Below are 17,545 nucleotides of genomic sequence, written 5' to 3'. Positions count from 1 at the left end.
GACTCACCCTGCTGCCCCACCGCCACTTGGGCCGCTAGGGGTGCGGCCGGTCATTCAGGGCGGGAGAACGGGCAGGGTCCTCCGAGCCCCCGATTACCTTCGAAGGCCCCCTGGGCCAAAACGCTTGGGCTCACGCTCGCCTCGACAGTGCCCTCACCTCGACCCGCCCCTCCACTCGACGCAGAGCAGGCGGATCAGGCCTGCTGGCCTCCTTGGTGCTAACCCTCACTCTAGGTCGGCCCCCGGGGGGCCCCTCCCAAGGGGCCTGGCACCCAAATGCCTGCGATTGAAGACCCCCGAGCCCCAGCGCCGAGCTCTCTGTGCCGCCCCACCGCCACCCGGGCCACTAGTGGTACCGCTGGTCATTCAGGGCCGGAGAACGGGCAGGGCCCTCCGAGCCTCCTGGGACCTTCGAAGGCCCCTGGAGCCAAAACGCTAGGGCCCACGCTCCCCCTCGTGAGCGCAATCACCTCGGCCCGCCCCTCCGCTCGCCGCACCGCTGGCGGATCGTGCCTGCCGGCCTCCTTGGGGCTAACACTAACCCTAGGTCGGTCCCCGAGGGGCACCTCACAACTGGTCTGGCGTAGCAACACCGGGGATTGGGGACCCCGGAGCCCCAGCGCTGGAATCACGCTGCTGCCCCGCCGCCACCCTGCGCTCGGGGCGCCGCCGGTCATTCAGGGCGGGAGTACGGGCAGGGCCCTCCGAGCCCCCGAAGACCTTCGAAGGCCCCCCCCCCCCCGCGCCAAAACGCTTGGGCCCACGCTCCCGCTCTCCAGAGCCCTCACCTCAGCCCACCCCTCCGCTCGCTGCACAGCCGGCGGATCAGGGCTGCCGGCCTCATAGGGGCTAACCCTAACCCTAGGTTGGCCCCTGAGGGGCCTATCCCAAGGGGTTTCGCACCAAAACGCCAGGGATTGGGGACCCTTGAGCTCCAGCGCCGGATTCACCGTGCCGCCCCGCCGCCACCCGGGCTGCTAGGGGCGCCCCCGGTCATTCAGGGCGGGAGAACGGGCTGGGCCCTCTGAGCCCACAGCAAACTTCGAAGGCCCCCCGTGCAAAAACGCTTGGGCCCAAGCTCGCTCGCCAGCACCTTCATGTCGGCCCGCCCCTCTGCTTGCGGCACACCCGGCGGATCCGGCCTGCCGTCCTCCTGGGGCTAACCCTCACTCTAGGTCGGCCCCCGGGGGGCCCCTCCCAAGGGGCCTGGCGCCCAAACGCCGGGGATTGGGGAACCAAGACGGAGCGCCGGACTTTACCCGCAGCCCCATGAGGTCTTGGGCCGCCATGCCGGGGATCCTGGATGTCGTAGCCGCAGGGCCGGACTCACCCTGCAGCCCCCTGGCACCCGGGCTGCTAGGGGCGCCGCCGGTCATTCAGGCAGGAGAAGGGGCAGGGCCCTCTGAGCCCCCGACCTCCTTCGAAGGCCCCCGCGCCAAAACCTGTGGGCCCGCGGTCCCGCTCGCCAGCTCCGTCCCCTCGGCCCGCCCCACCGCGCACCACACAGCCAGGGGATTGGGCCTGACGGCCTCCTGGGGGCTAACGCAAACCCTAGGTGGGTCCCCAAGGGGCCCATCCCAAGAGGCTTGGCGCCCCAACGCCGGGGATTGGGAACCTCCAAAGCCCAGCGCTGGACTCACCCTGCAGCCCCCCGCCACCCGGGCCGCTTGGGGCGCCGCCGGTCATTCAGGGCGGGAGAACAGGTAGGGCCCTCCGAGGCCCCGGCGAGCTTCGAAGTCCCCCTGCGCCAAAACACTTGGGCCCACGCTCCCGCTCTCCAGCGCCCTCCCCTCGGCCCGCCCCCCTGCTCCCCACAGCGCCAATGGATCCTGCCTGCCGGCCTCCTGGGGGTTAATCCTAACCCTAGTTCGGCCCCCAAGGGGCCCCTCCCAAGGGGCCTGGCACCGCAACCCCGGGGATTGGGACCCCCGAGCCCCAGCGCTGGACTCACCCTCCGCCCCACCGCCACCCAGGCCGTTATTGGCGCTGCCGACCATTCAGAGCGGGAGAACGTGCAGGGCACTCCGAGCCCATGACGACATTCGAAGGCCCCCCCCACCAAAATGCTTGGGCCCACGCTCCAACTCCTCAGCGCCCTCAGCTCGGCCTGCCCCTCCGCTCGCCTCACATCCAGCAGATAGGGCTTGCCGGCCTCCTGGGGGCTAACCCTAACTCTAGGTGGGCTCCTTAGGGGCCCCTCGCAAGGGGCCTGGCGCCCCAACGCCTGGGATTGGGGACCCAAGACCCAGCGCTGGACTCACCCTCCGCCCCACCGCCACCCGGGCCGTTATTGGCGCAGCCGGTCATTCAGGCGGTAAAAGGGGCAGGGCCCTACAAGCCCCTGACGACCTTCGAAGGCCCCTCCCGCGCCAAAACCTGTGGGCCCACGGTCCCGCTTGCCAGCTCCCTCCCCTGGCCCGCCTCAACAGGCGCTACACAGCCAGGGGATTGGGCCTGATGGCCTCCTGGGGGCTAACCCAAACCGTAGGTGGGTCCCCGAGGAGCCCATCCCAAGGTGCTTGGCATCCCGAGAGGGACTGGGGACCCGAGACCCAGCGCCGGATTCACCCTGCAGCCCCCCACCCCCTGGGCCGTTAGGGGGCCCGCCGGTTATTCAGGGGGGGAGAACGGGCAGGGCCCTCTGAGCCCCCAGCGACCTTCGAAGGCCCCCTGCACCAAAATGTTTGGGCCCAGGCTTCTGCTCGCCAGCGCCCTCACTCCGCCCGCCCCTCCACTTGCTGCACAGCCGGCATTTCGGGCCTGCCGGCATCCTGCTTGCTAACCCTAACCCTAGGTCAGTCCCCTAGAGGCCCCTGACAAGGGGCCTGGGGCTGCAACGCTGGGGATTGGGGACCCACCAGCCCCAGGGCCAAACTAACACTGCTGCCCCTCCACCACCTGGGCCACTAGGGGCGCTGCCGCTCATTCAGGGCAGGAAAACTTACAGGACCCTCCCAGCCCCCCCGACCGTCCATGCACCCGCTCCCCAAAGCGCTTGGGCCCACGTTGCCACTAGTCAGCGCCCTCACCTCAACCCGCCCCTCCGCTCGAATAACAGCAGGCCGATCGGACCTGCCTTACTCCTGGAGGCTAATCCTAACCCTAGGTCGGTCTCCGAAGGGCCCATCCCAAGGGGCTTGGCGCCCCAACGCTGGGGATTGGGAACCTCCGAACCCCAGCGCTGGACTCACCCTGCAGCCCCCGCCACCTGGAACGCTAGGGGCGCCGCAAGTCATTCAGGCTCGAGAACGGGTAGGGCCCTCCGAGCCTCTGGCGAGCTTCGAAGGCTCCCTGCGCCAAAACACTTGTGCCCACGCTCCCACTCACCAGCGCCCTCCCCTCGGCCCGCCCCTCCCCCGCCACACCTCCCATGGATCCTCCCTGCCCGCCTCCTCAGGGCTAATCCTAACCCTAGGTGGGCCCCCAAGGGGCTCCTCCCAAGGGGCCTGGCACCACAATGCCAGAGATTGGGGACCCCCGCCCCAGCGCTGGACTCACCCTCCGCCACACCGCCACCCGGGCCTTTATTGGCACCGCTGGTCATTCAGGGCGGGAGAATGTGCAGGGCACACTGAGCCCCTGGCGCATTTCGAAGGCCCCCACGCCAAACTCTTGGGCCCCCGCTCCCACTCCTCAACGCCCTCAGCTCGGCCTGCCCCTCCGCTCACTGCACATCCAGCAGATCGGGCTTGCAGGCCTCCTGGGGGCTAATCCTAACTCTAGGTGGGCTCCTTAGGGGCCCCTCGCAAGGGGCCTGGCGCCCCAACGCCTGGGATTGGGGACCCGAGACCCAGCGCTGGACTCACCCTCCGCCCCACCGCCACCCGGGCCGTTATTGGCGCCGCCTGTCATCAGGGCGGCAGAACGGGCAGGGCCCTCTGAGACCCCAGCGACCTTGGAAGGCCCCAGGCGCCAAAATGTTTGGGCCCAGGCTCCGGCTCACCAGCGCCCTCACTCCGCCCGCCCCTCCACTCGCCGCACAGCTGGCATTTCGGGCCTGCCGGCATCCTGCTTGCTAACCCTAACCCTAGGTCAGTCCTCGAGAGGCCCCTGACAAGGGGCCCGGGGATGCAACGGTGGGGATTGGGGACCCCAGTGCCCCAGGGCCTGACTAACACTGTTACCCCTCCACCACCTGGGCCACTAGGGGTGCTGTCGCTCATTCCCAGCGGGAGAACGGGCAGGGCCCTCCAAGCCCCCTTCCACATTCGATGGCCCCCTGCCCCACAGCGCTTGGGCCCACGTTCCCACTAGTCAGCGCCCTCACCTCAACCCGCCCCTCCGCTCGAAACACAGCAGCCGGATCGGACCTGCCGGCCTCCTGGGGGCTAACCATACCCCTTGGTCGGTTCCCGAGGGCCCCCTCCCAAGGGGCCTTGCGCCGCCATGCCCGGGATCCTGGACGTCCTAGCCCCAGGGCCGGACTCACCCTGCAGCCACCCGCCACCCGGGCCGCTAGGAGCGCCGCCGGTCATTCAGGCGGTAGAAGAGGCAGGGCCCTACAAGCTCCTGACGACCTTCGAAGGCCCCCCCGCGCCAAAACCTGTGGGCCCACGGTCCCGCTCGCCAGCTCCCTCCCCAGGCCCGAAGGAACGCGCGCTACACAGCCAGGAGATTGGGCCTGATGGCCTCCTGGGGGCTAAGCCAAACCCTAGGTGGGTCCCCGAGGGGCCCATCCCAAGGTGCCTGGCGTCCCAACGCCAGGGACTGGGGACCCGAGACCCAGCACCGGATTCACCCTGCAGCCCCCCACCCCCTGGGCCGCTAGGGGGCCCGCCGGTTAATCAGGGGGGGAGAACGGGCAGGGCCCTCTGAGCCCCCAGCGACCTTCGAAGGCCCCCCGTGCCAAAATGTTTGGGCCCAGGCTTCTGCTCGCCAGCGCCCTCACTCCGCCCGCCCCTCCACTCGCCGCACAGCCGGCATTTCGGGCCTGCCGGCATCCTGCTTGCTAACCCTAACCCTAGGTCAGTCCCCGAGAGGCCCCTGACAAGGGGCCTGGGGCTGCAACGCTGGGGATTGGGGACCCCCGAGCCCCAGGGCCAAACTAACACTGCTGCCCCTCCACCACCTGGGCCACTAGGGGCGCTGCCGCTCATTCGGGGCAGGAGAACTCACAGGGCCCTCCCAACCCCCCGACCTCCCATGCACCCGCTGCCCAAAGCGCCTGGGCCCACGTTGCCACTAGTCAGCGCCCTCACCTCAACCCGCCCCTCCGCTCTAAACACAGCAGGCAGATCGGACCCGCCATACTCCTGGAGGCTAATCCTAACCCTAGGTCGGTCTCCGAAGGGCCCATCCCAAGGGGCTTGGCGCCCCAACGCTCGGGATTGGGAACCTCTGAACCCCAGCACTGGACTCACCCTGCAGCCCCCCGCCACCCGGGCCGCTAGCGGCGCCGCCAGTCATTCAGGGTCGAACGGGTAGGGCCCTCTGAGCCCCTGACGACATTCGAAGGCCCCCAGCACCAAAACGCTTGGGCCCACGCTCCCACTCCTCAGCGCCCTCAGCTCGGCCTGCCCCTCCGCTCGCCGCACATCCTGCAGATCGGGCTTGCCGGCCTCCTGGGGGCTAACCCTAACTCTAGGTGGGCTCCTGAGGGGCACCTCCCAAAGGGCCTGGCGCCCAAACTCCGGGGACTGGGGACCCGAGACGGAGCGCGGGACTGTACCCGCAGCCCCCCGCCACCTGGGCCGCTAGGGGCGCCGCCGGTCATTCAGGTGGGAGAAGGGGCAGGGCCCTCCGAGTCCCCGCCCACCTTCGATGGCCCCCCCCGCCCCAAAGCGCTTGGGCCCACGTTGCCACTAGTCAGCGCCCTCACCTCAACCCGCCCCTCTGCTCGAAACACAGCAAGCGGATTGGACCTGCCGGCCTCCTGGGGGCTAAGCTGAACCCTAGGTGGGTCCCCAAGGGGCCCCTCCCAAGGGGCTTGGCGACCCAACGCTGGGGATTGGGAACCACTGAACCCCAGCGGTGGAATCAGCCTGCAGCCCCCCGCCACTCTGGCCGCTAGGGGCGCCGCCGGTCATTCAGGCGGGAGAAGGAGCAGGGCCCTCCTAGCCCCTGATGAACTTCGAAGGCCCCCGCGCCAAAACGGTTGGGCCCACGCTCCCACTCCTCAGCGCCCTCAGCTCGGCCTACCCCTCTGCTCACCGCACATCCAGCAGGTCGGGTTTGCCGGACTCACGGGGGCTAACACTAAGTCTAGGTGGGCTCCTGAGGGGCCCCACCCAAGGGGCCCGGCGCCTCAGCGCCAGAGATTGGGGACCCGAGACCCAGCGCCGGACTCACCCTGCAGCCCCCCGCCACCTGAGCCTCTAGGGGGCCCACCGGTCATACAGGGCGGGAGAACGGGCAGGGCTCTCTGAGCTCCTGGCTACCTTGGAAGGACCCCCGGCCAAATGTTTGAGCCCAGGCTCCCGCTCGCCAGCGCCCTCATTCGGCCCGCCCCTCCACTCGCTGCACAGCGGGCATTTCGGGCCTGCCGGCATCCGGCTTGGTAACCCTGACCCTAGGTCAGTCCCCGAGAGGCCCCTTTCAAAGGGCCTGGGGCTGCAAACTGGGGATTGGGGACCCCCGAGCCCCAGAGACAGACTAACACTGCTGCCCCTCCACCACCTGGGCACTAGGGGCGCTGCCGCTCATTCAGGGCGGCAGAAGGGGCAGGGACCTCTGAGCCCCCGCTGCCCTCGACGGCCCCCCGCCCCAAAGCGCTTGGGCCCACGTTCCCACTAGTCAGCGCCCTCACCTCAACCTGCCCCTCCGCTCGAAACACAGCAGGCGGATCGGACCTGCCGGCCTCCTGGGTGCTAACCCTAACCCTAGGTCGGTCCTCGAGGGGCCCCTCCCAAGGGGCCTTGCGTAGCCACGCCAGGGATCCTGGACGTCCTAGCCCCAGGGTCGGACACACCCTGCAGCCCCCGCCACCGGGGCCGCTAGGGGCGCCGCCGGTCATTCAGGTGGGAGAAGGGGCAGGGCCCTCCTAGCCCCTGAGGATCTTCGAAGGCCCCCACGCCAAAACCTGTGGGCCCATGGTCTCGCTCGCCAGCTCCGTCCCCTCGGCCCACCCCACCTTGCGCCACACAGCCAGGGGATCGGACCTGACGGACTCCTGGGGGCTAACGCAAACCCTAGGTCGGTCCCCGAAGGGCCCATCCCAAGGGGCTTGGCGCCCCAACGCTGGGGATTGGGAACCTCCGAATCCCAGCGCTGGACTCACCCTCCGCCCCACCGCCACCCGGGCCGTTATTGGCGCCGCCTGTCATCAGGGCGGCAGAACGGGCAGGGACCTCTGAGCCACCAGCGACCTTGGAAGGCCCCAGGCACCAAAATGTTTGGGCCCAGGGTCCTGCTCGCCAGCGCCCTCACTCTGCCCGCCCCTCCACTCGCCGCACAGCCGGCATTTCGGGCCTGCCGGCATCCTGCTTGCTAACCCTAACCCTAAGTCAGTCCCCGAGAGGCCCCTGACAAGGGGCCTGGGGCTGCAACGCTGGGGATTGGGGACCCTCGAGCCCCAGGGCCAAACTAACACTACTCCCCCTCCACCACCTGGGCCACTAGGGGCACTGCCGCTCATTCAGGGCAGGAGAACATACAGGGCCCTCCCAGCTCCCCCGACCGACGATGCACAAGCTCCCATAGCGCTTGGGCCCACGTTCCCACTAGTCAGCGCCCTCACCTCAACCCGCCCCTCCGCTCGAAACACAGCAGCCGGATCGGACCTGCCGGCCTCCTGGGGGATAACCCTAACCCTAGGTCGGTTCCCGAGGGGCCCCTCCCACAGGGCCTTGCGCCGCCATGCCCGGGATCCTGGACGTCCTACCCCAGGGCCGGACTCACCCTGCAGCCACCCGCCACCCGGGGCCGCTAGGAGCGCCGCCGGTCATTCAGGCGGTAGAAGGGCCAGGGTCCTACAAGCCCCTGAAGACCTTTGAAGGCCGCCCCAGCGCCAAAACCTGTGGGCCCACGGTCCCGCTCGCCAGCTCCCTCCCCTGGCCCGCCGCAATGCGCCCTACACAGCCAGGGCATTGGGCCTGATGGTCTCCTGGGGGCTAAGCCTAACCCTAGGTGGGTCCCCGAGGGGCCCATCCCAAGGCGCTTGGCGCCCCAACGCCAGGGATTGGGGACCCGAGACCCAGCGCCGGATTCACCCTGCAGCCCCCCACCCCCGGGGCCGCTAGGGGGCCCGCCGGTTATTCAGGGGGGGAGAACAGGCAGGGCCCTCGGAGCCCCCAGCGACCTTCTAAGGCCCCCGCGCCAAAATGTTTGGGCCCAGGCTTCTGCTCGCCAGCGCCCTCACTCTGTCCGCCCCTACACTCACAGCACAGCCGGCATTTCGGGCCTGCCGGCATCCTGCTTGCTAACCCTAACCCTAGGTCAGTCCCCAAGAGGCCCATGACAAGGGGCCTGGGGCTGCAACGCTGGGGATTGGGGACTCCTGAGCCCCAGGACCATCTAACACTGCTGCCCCTCCACCACCTGGGCCACTAGGAGCGCTGCAGCTCATTCAGGGCAGGAGAACATACAGGGCCCTCTCAGCCCCCCCGACCGTCCATGCACCCGCTGCCCAAAGCGCTTGGGCCCACGTTCCCACTAGTCAGCGCCCTCACCTTAACCGGCCCCTCCGCTCGAAACACAGCAGGCGGATCGGACCTGCCTTACTCCTGGAGGCTAATCCTAACCCTAGGTCGGTCCCCGAAGGGCCCATCCCAAGGGGCTTGGCGCCCCAACGCTGGGGATTGGGAACCTCCGAACCCCAGCGCTGGACTCACCCTGCAGCCCCCCACCACCCGGGCCGCTAAGGGCACCGCCAGTCATTCAGGCTCCAGAACGGGTAGGGCCCTCCCAGCCCCTGGCGAGTTTCGAAGGCCGCCTGCGCCACAACACTTGGGCCCACGCTCCAACCCACCAGCGCCCTCCCATCGGCCCGCCCCCCCCTCGCCACAGCGCCCATGGATCCTGCCTGCCGGCCTCCTCGGGGCTAATCCTAACCCTAGGTCGGCCTTCAAGGGGCTCCTCCCAGGGGGCCTGGCACCGCAATGCCAGGGATTGGGGACCCCCGCCCCAGCGCTGGACTCACCCTCCGCCACACCGCCACCCGGGCCTTTATTGGCGCCGCTGGTCATTCAGGGCGGAAGAATGTGCAGGGCACACCGAGCCCCTGGCGCATTTCGAAGGCCCCTGCGCCAAACTCTTGGGCCCCGCTCCCAGTCCTCAATGCCCTCAGCTCGGCCTGCCCCTCCGCTCGCTGCACATCCAGCAGATCGGGCTTGCAGGCCTCCTGGGGGCTAACCCTAACTCTAGGTGGGCTCCTTAGGGGCCCCTCACAAGGGGCCTGGCGCCCCAACGCCTGGGATTGGGGACCCGAGACCCAGCGCTGGACTCACACTCCGCCCCACCGCCACCCAGGCCGTTATTGGCGCCGCCTGTCATCAGGGCGGCAGAACGGGCAGGGCCCTCTGAGCCACCAGCGACCTTGGAAGGCCCCAGGCACCGAAATGTTTGGGCCCAGGCTCCTGCTCGCCAGCGCCCTCACTCTGCCCGCTCCTCCACTCACCGCACAGCCGGCATTTCAGGCCTGCCGGCATCTGGATTGCTAACCCTAACCCTAGGTCAGTCCCCGAGAGGCCCCTGACAAGGGGCCCGGGGATGCAACGGTGGGGATTGGGGACCCCAGTGCCCCAGGGCCAGACTAACACTGTTGCCCCTCCACCACCTGGGCCACTAGGGGCGCTGCCGCTCATTCCCGGCGGGAGAAAGGGCAGGGCCCTCCAAGCCCCCTTCCACATTCGATGGCCCCCTGCCCCACAGCGCTTGGGCCCACGTTCCCACTAGTCAGCGCCCTCACCTCAACCCGCCCCTCCGCTCGAAACACAGCAGCCGGATCGGACCTGCCGGCCTCCTGGGGGCTAACATTTACCCTAGGTCGGTTCCCGAGGGCCCCCTCCCAAGGGGCCTTGCGCCGCCATGCCCGGGATCCTGGACGTCCTAGCCCCAGGGCCGGACTCACCCTGCAGCCACCCGCCACCCGGGCCGCTAGGAGCGCCGCCGGTCATTCAGGCGGTAGAAGGGCCAGGGTCCTACAAGCCCCTGAAGACCTTGAAAGGCCGCCCCAGCGCCAAAACCTGTGGGCCCAATGTCCCGCTCGCCAGCTCCCTCCTCTGGCCCGCCGCAACGTGCGCTACACAGACAGGGGATTGGGCCTGATGGCCTCCTGGGGGCTAAGCCAAACCCTAGGTGGGTCCCCGAGGGGCCCATCCAAAGGTGCTTGGCGCCCCAACGCCAGGGATTGGGGACCCGAGACCCAGCGCCGGATTCACCCTGCAGCCCCCCACCCCCGGGGCCGCTAGGGGGCCCGCCGGTTAATCAGGGGGGGAGAACGGGCAGGGCCCTCTGAGCACCCAGGACTTTGGAAGCCCCCAGCGCCAAAATGTTTGGGCCCAGGCTTCTGCTCGCCAGCGCCCTCACTCCGCCCGCCCCTCACTCGCCACACAGCAGGCATTTCGGGCCTGCCGGCATCCTGCTTGCTAACCCTAACCCTAGGTCAGTCCCCGCGAGGCCCCTGACAAGGAACCCGGGGATGCAACGCTGGGGATTGGGGACCCCCAAGCCCCAGGGCCAGACTAACACTGCTGCCTTCCACCACCTGGGCCACTAGGCGCGCGGCCGCTCATTCAGGGCAACAGAACATACAGGGCCCTCCTAGCCCCCCGACAGACGATGCACCCGCTCCCCAAAGCGCTTGGGCCCACGATGCCACTAGTCAGCGCCCTCACCTCAACCCGCCCCTCCGCTCAAAACACAGCAGGCGGATCGGACCTGCCTTACTCCTGGAGGCTAATCCTAACCCTAGGTCGGTCCCCGAAGGGCCCATCCCAAGGGGCTTGGCGCCCCAACGCTGGGGATTGGGAACCTCCGAACCCCAGCGCTGGACTCACCCTGCAGCCCCCTGCCACCCGGGCCGCTACGGGCGCCGCCAGTCATTCAGGCTCGAGAATGGGTAGGGCCCTCGGAGCCCCTGGCGAGCTTCCAAGGCCGCCTGCGCCAAAACACTTGAGTCCACGCTCCCACTCACCAGCGCCCTCCCCTCGGCCCGTCCCTCCCCCGCCACAGCGCCCATGGATCCTGCCTGCCGGCCTCCTCGGGGCTAATCCTAACCCTAGGTCGGCCCCCAAGGGGCCCCTCCCAAGGGGCCTGGCACCGCAATGCCAGGGATTGGGGACCCCCGCCCCAGCGCTGGACTCACCCTCCGCCCCACCGCCACCCGGGCCTTTATTGGCGCCGCTGGTCATTCAGGGCGGGAGAATGTGCAGGGCACACCGAGCCCCTGGCGCATTTCGAAGGCCCCCGCGCCAAACTCTTGGGCCCCCGCTCCCACTCCTCAACGCGCTCAGCTCGGCCTGCCCCTCCGCTCGCTGCACATCCAGCAGATCGGGCTTGCCGGCCTCCTGGGGGCTAACCCTAACTCTAGGTGGGCTCCTTATGGGCCCCTCACAAGGGGCCTGGTGCCCCAACGCCTGGGATTGGGGACCTGAGACCCAGCGCTGGACTCACCCTCCGCCCCACCGCCACCCGGGCCGTTATTGGCGCTGCCTGTCATCAGGGCGGCAGAACGGGCAGGGCCCTCTGAGCCACCATCGACCTTGGAAGGCCCCAGGCGCCAAAATGTTTGGGCCCAGGCTACTGCTCGCAGCGCCCTCACTCCGCCCACCCCTCCACTCGCCGCACAGCCGGCATTTTGGGCATGCCAGCATCCTGCTTGCTAACCCTAACCCTAGGTCAGTCCCCGAGAGGCCCCTGATAAGGGGCCCGGGGATGCAAAGCTGGGGATTGGGGACCCCCGAGCCCCAGGGCCAAACTAACACTGCTGCCCCTCCACCACCTGGGCCACTAGGGGCGCTGCCGCTCATTCAGGGCAGGAAAACTTACAGGACCCTCCCAGCCCCCCCGACCGTCCATGCACCCGCTCCCCAAAGCGCTTGGGCCCACGTTGCCACTAGTCAGCGCCCTCACCTCAACCCGCCCCTCCGCTCGAATAACAGCAGGCCGATCGGACCTGCCTTACTCCTGGAGGCTAATCCTAACCCTAGGTCGGTCTCCGAAGGGCCCATCCCAAGGGGCTTGGCGCCCCAACGCTGGGGATTGGGAACCTCCGAACCCCAGCGCTGGACTCACCCTGCAGCCCCCGCCACCTGGAACGCTAGGGGCGCCGCAAGTCATTCAGGCTCGAGAACGGGTAGGGCCCTCCGAGCCTCTGGCGAGCTTCGAAGGCTCCCTGCGCCAAAACACTTGTGCCCACGCTCCCACTCACCAGCGCCCTCCCCTCGGCCCGCCCCTCCCCCGCCACACCTCCCATGGATCCTCCCTGCCCGCCTCCTCAGGGCTAATCCTAACCCTAGGTGGGCCCCCAAGGGGCTCCTCCCAAGGGGCCTGGCACCACAATGCCAGAGATTGGGGACCCCCGCCCCAGCGCTGGACTCACCCTCCGCCACACCGCCACCCGGGCCTTTATTGGCACCGCTGGTCATTCAGGGCGGGAGAATGTGCAGGGCACACTGAGCCCCTGGCGCATTTCGAAGGCCCCCACGCCAAACTCTTGGGCCCCCGCTCCCACTCCTCAACGCCCTCATCTCGGCCTGCCCCTCCGCTCGCTGCACATGCAGCAGATCGGGCTTGCCGGCCTCCTGGGGGCTAACCCTAACTCTAGGTGGGCTCCTTAGGGGCCCCTCGCAAGGGGCCTGGTGCCCCAACGCCTGGGATTGGGGACCCGAGACCCAGCGCTGGACTCACCCTCCGCCCCACCGCCACCCGGGCCGTTATTGGCGCCGCCTGTCATCAGGGCGGCAGAACAGGCAGGGCCCTCCGAGCCCCCTTCCACATTTGATGGCCCCCGGCCCCAGGCGCTTGGGCCCACGTTGCCACTAGTCAGCGCCCTCAATTCAACCCGCCCCTCCGCTGGAAACACAGCAAGCAGATTGCACCTGCCGGCCGCATGGGGGCTAACGTGAACCCTAGGTTGGTCCCCGATGGGACCCTCCCAAGGGGCTTGGCAACCCAAAGCCGGGGATTGGGAACCACTGAACCCCAGCGGTGGAATCACCCTGCAGGCCCCCGCCACTCCGGCCGCTAGGGGCGCCGCCGTTCATTCAAGCGGGAGAGGGAGCAGGGCCCTCCTAGACCCTGATGACCTTCGAAGGCCCCTGCGACAAAATGGTTGGGCCCTTGCTCCCACTCCTCAGCGCCCTCAGCTCGGCCTACCCCTCTGATCGCCGCACATCCAGCAGGTCGGGCTTGCCGGCCTCCCGGGGGCTAACACTAACTCTAGGTGAGTTCCTGAGGGGCCCCACCCAAGGGCCCGGCGCCGCAGCGGCGGAGGTTGGGGACCAGAGACCCAGCGCCGGACTCACCCTGCAGCCCCCCGCCACCTGGGCCTCTAGGGGGCCCACCGGTCATACAGGGCGGGAGAACGGGCAGGGCACTCTGAGCTCCCGGCTACCTTCGAAGGACCCCTCGCCAAATGTTTGGCCCCAGGCTTCCGCTCGCCGGCGCCCTCATTCGGCCCGCCCCTCCACTCGCTGCACAGCGTTCATTTCGGGCCTGCCGGCATCTTGCTTGCTAACCCTGACCCTAGGTAGTCCCCGAGAGGCCCCAGACAAGGGGCCTGGGGCTGCAACACTGGGGATTGGGGACCCCCGAGCCCCAGGGCCAGACTAACACTGCTGCCCCTCCACCACCTGGGCACTAGGGGCGCTGCTGCTCATTCCCGGCGGGAGAACGGGCAGGGCCCTCTGGCACCCGCCGACCTTCGATGGCCCCCCCCCGCCCCAAAGCGCTTGGGCCCACGTTCCCTCTAGTCAGCGCCCTCACCTCAACCTGCCCCACCGCTCCAAACACAGCAGGCGGATTGGACCTGCCGGCCTCCTGGGGGCTAACCCTAACCCCAGGTCAGTCCCCGAGGGTCCCCTCCGAAGGGGCCTTGCGCAGCCACGCCCGGGATCCTGGACGTCCTAGCCCCAGGGCCGGACACACCCTGAAGCCCCCGCCACCAGGGCCTCTAGGGGCGCCGCCGGTCATTCAGGCGGGAGAACGGGCAGGGCCCTACTAGCCCCTGAGGCTCTTCGAAGGCCCCCACGCCAAAACCTGTGGGCCCACGGTCCCGCTTGCCAGCTCCGTCCCCTCGGCCCACCCCTCCGCGCGCCACACAGCCAGGGGATTGGGCCTGACGGCCTCCTGGGGGCTCACGCAAACCCTAGGTGGGTCCCCAAGGGGACCATCCCAAGGGGTTTGGCGCCCCAACGCCGGGAATTGGGAACCTCCAAACCCTAGCGCTGGACTCACCCTGCAGCCCCACGCCACCAGGGCCACTAGGAGCGCTGCCGGTCATTAAGGGGGGGAGAACGGGTAAGGCCCTTCGAATTCCCGGGGAGCTTCGAAGGCCCCTGCGCCTAAACACTTGGGCCCACGCTCCGCTCTCCAGTGCCCTCCCTTCCGGCCGCCCCCTCCCCGCTCGCCACACCGCCCCTGGATCCTGCCTGCCGGCCTCCTGGGGGCTAATCCTAACCCTTGTTCGGCTCCCGAGGGGCCACTCCCAAGGGGCCTGGCACCGCAACGCCGGGGATTGGGACCCCCGAGCCCCAGCGCTGGACTCACCCTCTGCCCCACCGCCACCCAGGCCGTTATTGGCGCCGCCGGTCATTCAGAGTGGGAGAATGTGCAGGCACTCCGAGCCCCTGACGACTTTCGAAGGCCCCCCGCGCCAAAACGCTTGGGCCCACGTTCCCACTCTTCAGCGCCCTCAGCTCGGCCTGCCCCTCCGTTCGCCGCACCTCCAGCAGATCGGGCTTGCGGGAGTCCTGGGGGCTAACCCTAACTCTAGGTGGGCTCCTGAGGGGCCCCACCCAAGGGGCCTGGTGCCCCAACGCCGGGGATTGAGGACCCGAGACCAAGCGCCGGACTTTACCCGCAGCCCCCCGCCACCTGGGCCGCTAGGGGGCCCGCCGGTCATTCAGGGTGTGAGAATGGGCAGGGCCCTCTGTGCCCCAGGCAACCTTCGAAGGCCCCCCCACGCCAAAACGGTTGGGCCTACGCTCCCACTCCTCAGAGCCCTCAGCTCGGCCTACCCCTCTGCTCGCCGCACATCCAGCAGGTCGGGCTTGCCGGCCTCCCGGGGGCTAACACTAACTCTAGGTGGGCTCCTGAGGGGCCCCACACAAGGTGCCTGGCGCCGCAGCGGCGGAGGTTGGGGACCCGAGACCCAGCGCCGGACTCACCCTGCAGCCCCCCGCCACCTGGGCCTCTAGGGGGCCCACCGGTCATACGGGGCGGGAGAAGGGGTAGGGCCCTCCTAGCCCCTGAGGATCTTCGAAGTCCCCCACGCCAAAACCTGTGGGCCCACGGTCCCGCTCGCCAGCTCCGTCCCCTCGGCCCGCCCCACCGCGTGCCACACAGCCAGGGGATTGGGCCTGACGGGCTCCTGGGGGCTAACCCTAACCCTTGTTGGTCCCCGAGGGGCCCCTCCCAAGGGGCCTTGCGCTGCCACGCCCGGGATCCTGGACGTCCTAGCCCCAGGGCCGGACACACCCTGAAGCCCCCGCCACCAGGGCCGCTAGGGGCGCCGCCGGTCATTCAGGCGGGAGAAGGGGCAGGGCCCTCCTAGCCCCTGAGGATCTTCGAAGGCCCCCACGCCAAAACCTGTGGGCCCACGGTCCCGCTCGCCAGCTCTGTCCACTCGGCCCGCCCCACCGCGCGCCACACAGCTAGGGGATTGGGCCTGACGGCCTCCTGGGGGCTAACGCAAACCCTAGGTGGGTCCCCGAGGGGCCCATCCCAAGGATCTTGGCACCCCAACGCTGGGGATTGGGAACCTCCAAACCCCAGCGCTGGACTCACCCTGCAGCCCCCCGCCAACCGGGCCGCTAGGGGCGCTGCCGGTCATTCAGGGGGGGAGAACAGGTAGGGCCCTCCGAGCCACCGGGGAGCTTCGAAGGCCCCCTGCGCCAAAACACTTGGGCCCACGCTCCGCTCTCCAGCGCCCTCCCCTCGGCCCGCCCCCCGGCTCGCCACACCGCCGGTGGATCCTGCCTGCCGGCGTCCTGGGGGCTAATCCTAACCCTAGGTGGGCCCCCGAGGGGCCCCTCCCAAGGGTCCTGGCACCGCAACTCCGGGCACTGGGGACCCCTGAGCCCCAGGGCAAGACTAATACTGCTGCCCCTCCACCACCTGGGCCACTAGGGGCGCTGCCGCTCATTCAGGGCTGGAGAAAGGGCAGGGCCCTCTGAGCCCCCGCCGACCTTCGATGGCCCCCTGCCCCAAAGCGCTTGGGCCCATGTTCCCACTAGTCAGCGCCCTCACCTCAACCGGCCCCTCCGCTCGAAAGACAGCAGGCGGATCGGACCTGCCGGCCACCTGGGGGTAACCTTAACCCTAGGGCTGTCCCGGAGGGGCCCCTCCCAAGGGGTCTTGCGCGGCCATGCCGGGGATCCTGGACGTCCTAGCCCCAGGGCCGGACTCACCCTGCAGCCCCCTGGCACCCGGGCTGCTAGGGGCGCCGCCGGTTATTCAGGCGGGAGAAGGGGCAGGGCCCTCAGAGCCCCCGACCTCCTTAGAAGGCCCCGCGCCAAAACCTGTGGGCCCACGGTCCCGCTCGCCAGCTCCCTCCCCTCGGTCCGCCCCACCGCGAGCCACACAGCCAGGGGATTGGGCCTGAAGGCCTCCTGGGGGCTAACCCAAACCCTAGGTGGGTCCCCGAGGGGCCCATCCCAAGGGGCTTGGTGCCCCAATGCCGGGGATTGGGAACCTCCAAACCCCAGCGCTGGACTCACCCTGCAGCCCCCCGCCACCCGGGCCGCTTCAGCCGCCGCCGATCATTCGGGCGGGGAGAACGGGTAGGGCCCTCTGAGCCCCTGGGGAGCTTCGAAGGCCCCCTGCGCCAAAACACTTGGGGCCACGCTCCGCTCTCCAGCGCCCTCTCCTCCGGCCGCCCACCCCCCCCCCCGCTCGCCACACCGCCCGTGGATCCTTCCTGCTGGCCTCCTGGGGGCTAATTCTAACCTTTGTTCGGCCCCGAAGGGCCACTCCCAAGGGGCCTAGCACCGCAACGCCGGGGATTGGGACTCCCGAGCCCCAGCGCTGGACTCACCCTTTGCCCCACCGCCACCCAGGCCATTATTGGCGCTGCCTATCATTCAGAGCGGGAGAACGTGCAGGGCACTCCGAGCCCCTGACAACTTTTGAAGGCCCCCCCGCGCCAAAACGCTTGGGCCCACGCTCCCAGTCCTCAGCGCCCTCAGCTCGGCCTGCCCCTCTGCTCGCCGCACATCCAGCAGATCGGGCTTGCGGGACTCCTGGGGGCTAACCCGAACTCTAGGTGGGTTCCTGAGGGGCCCCACCCAAGGGGCCTGGCGCCCCAACGCCGGGGATTGGGGACCCGAGACCGAGCGCTGGACTTTACCCGCAGCCCCCAGGCACCTGGGCCACAGGGGCGCTGCCGGTCATTTAGGCGGGAGAAGGGGCAGGGCCCTCCGAACCCCCGCCGACCTTCGATGGCCCC

Source organism: Ursus americanus, chromosome 32, assembly GCF_024610735.1.
Source record: "Ursus americanus isolate L20-20 chromosome 32, mUrsAme1.1.p, whole genome shotgun sequence".
Taxonomy (NCBI): domain Eukaryota; kingdom Metazoa; phylum Chordata; class Mammalia; order Carnivora; family Ursidae; genus Ursus; species Ursus americanus.
The sequence above is the reverse complement of the archived record's forward strand: the minus strand, read 5'-3'. Positions refer to the sequence as shown.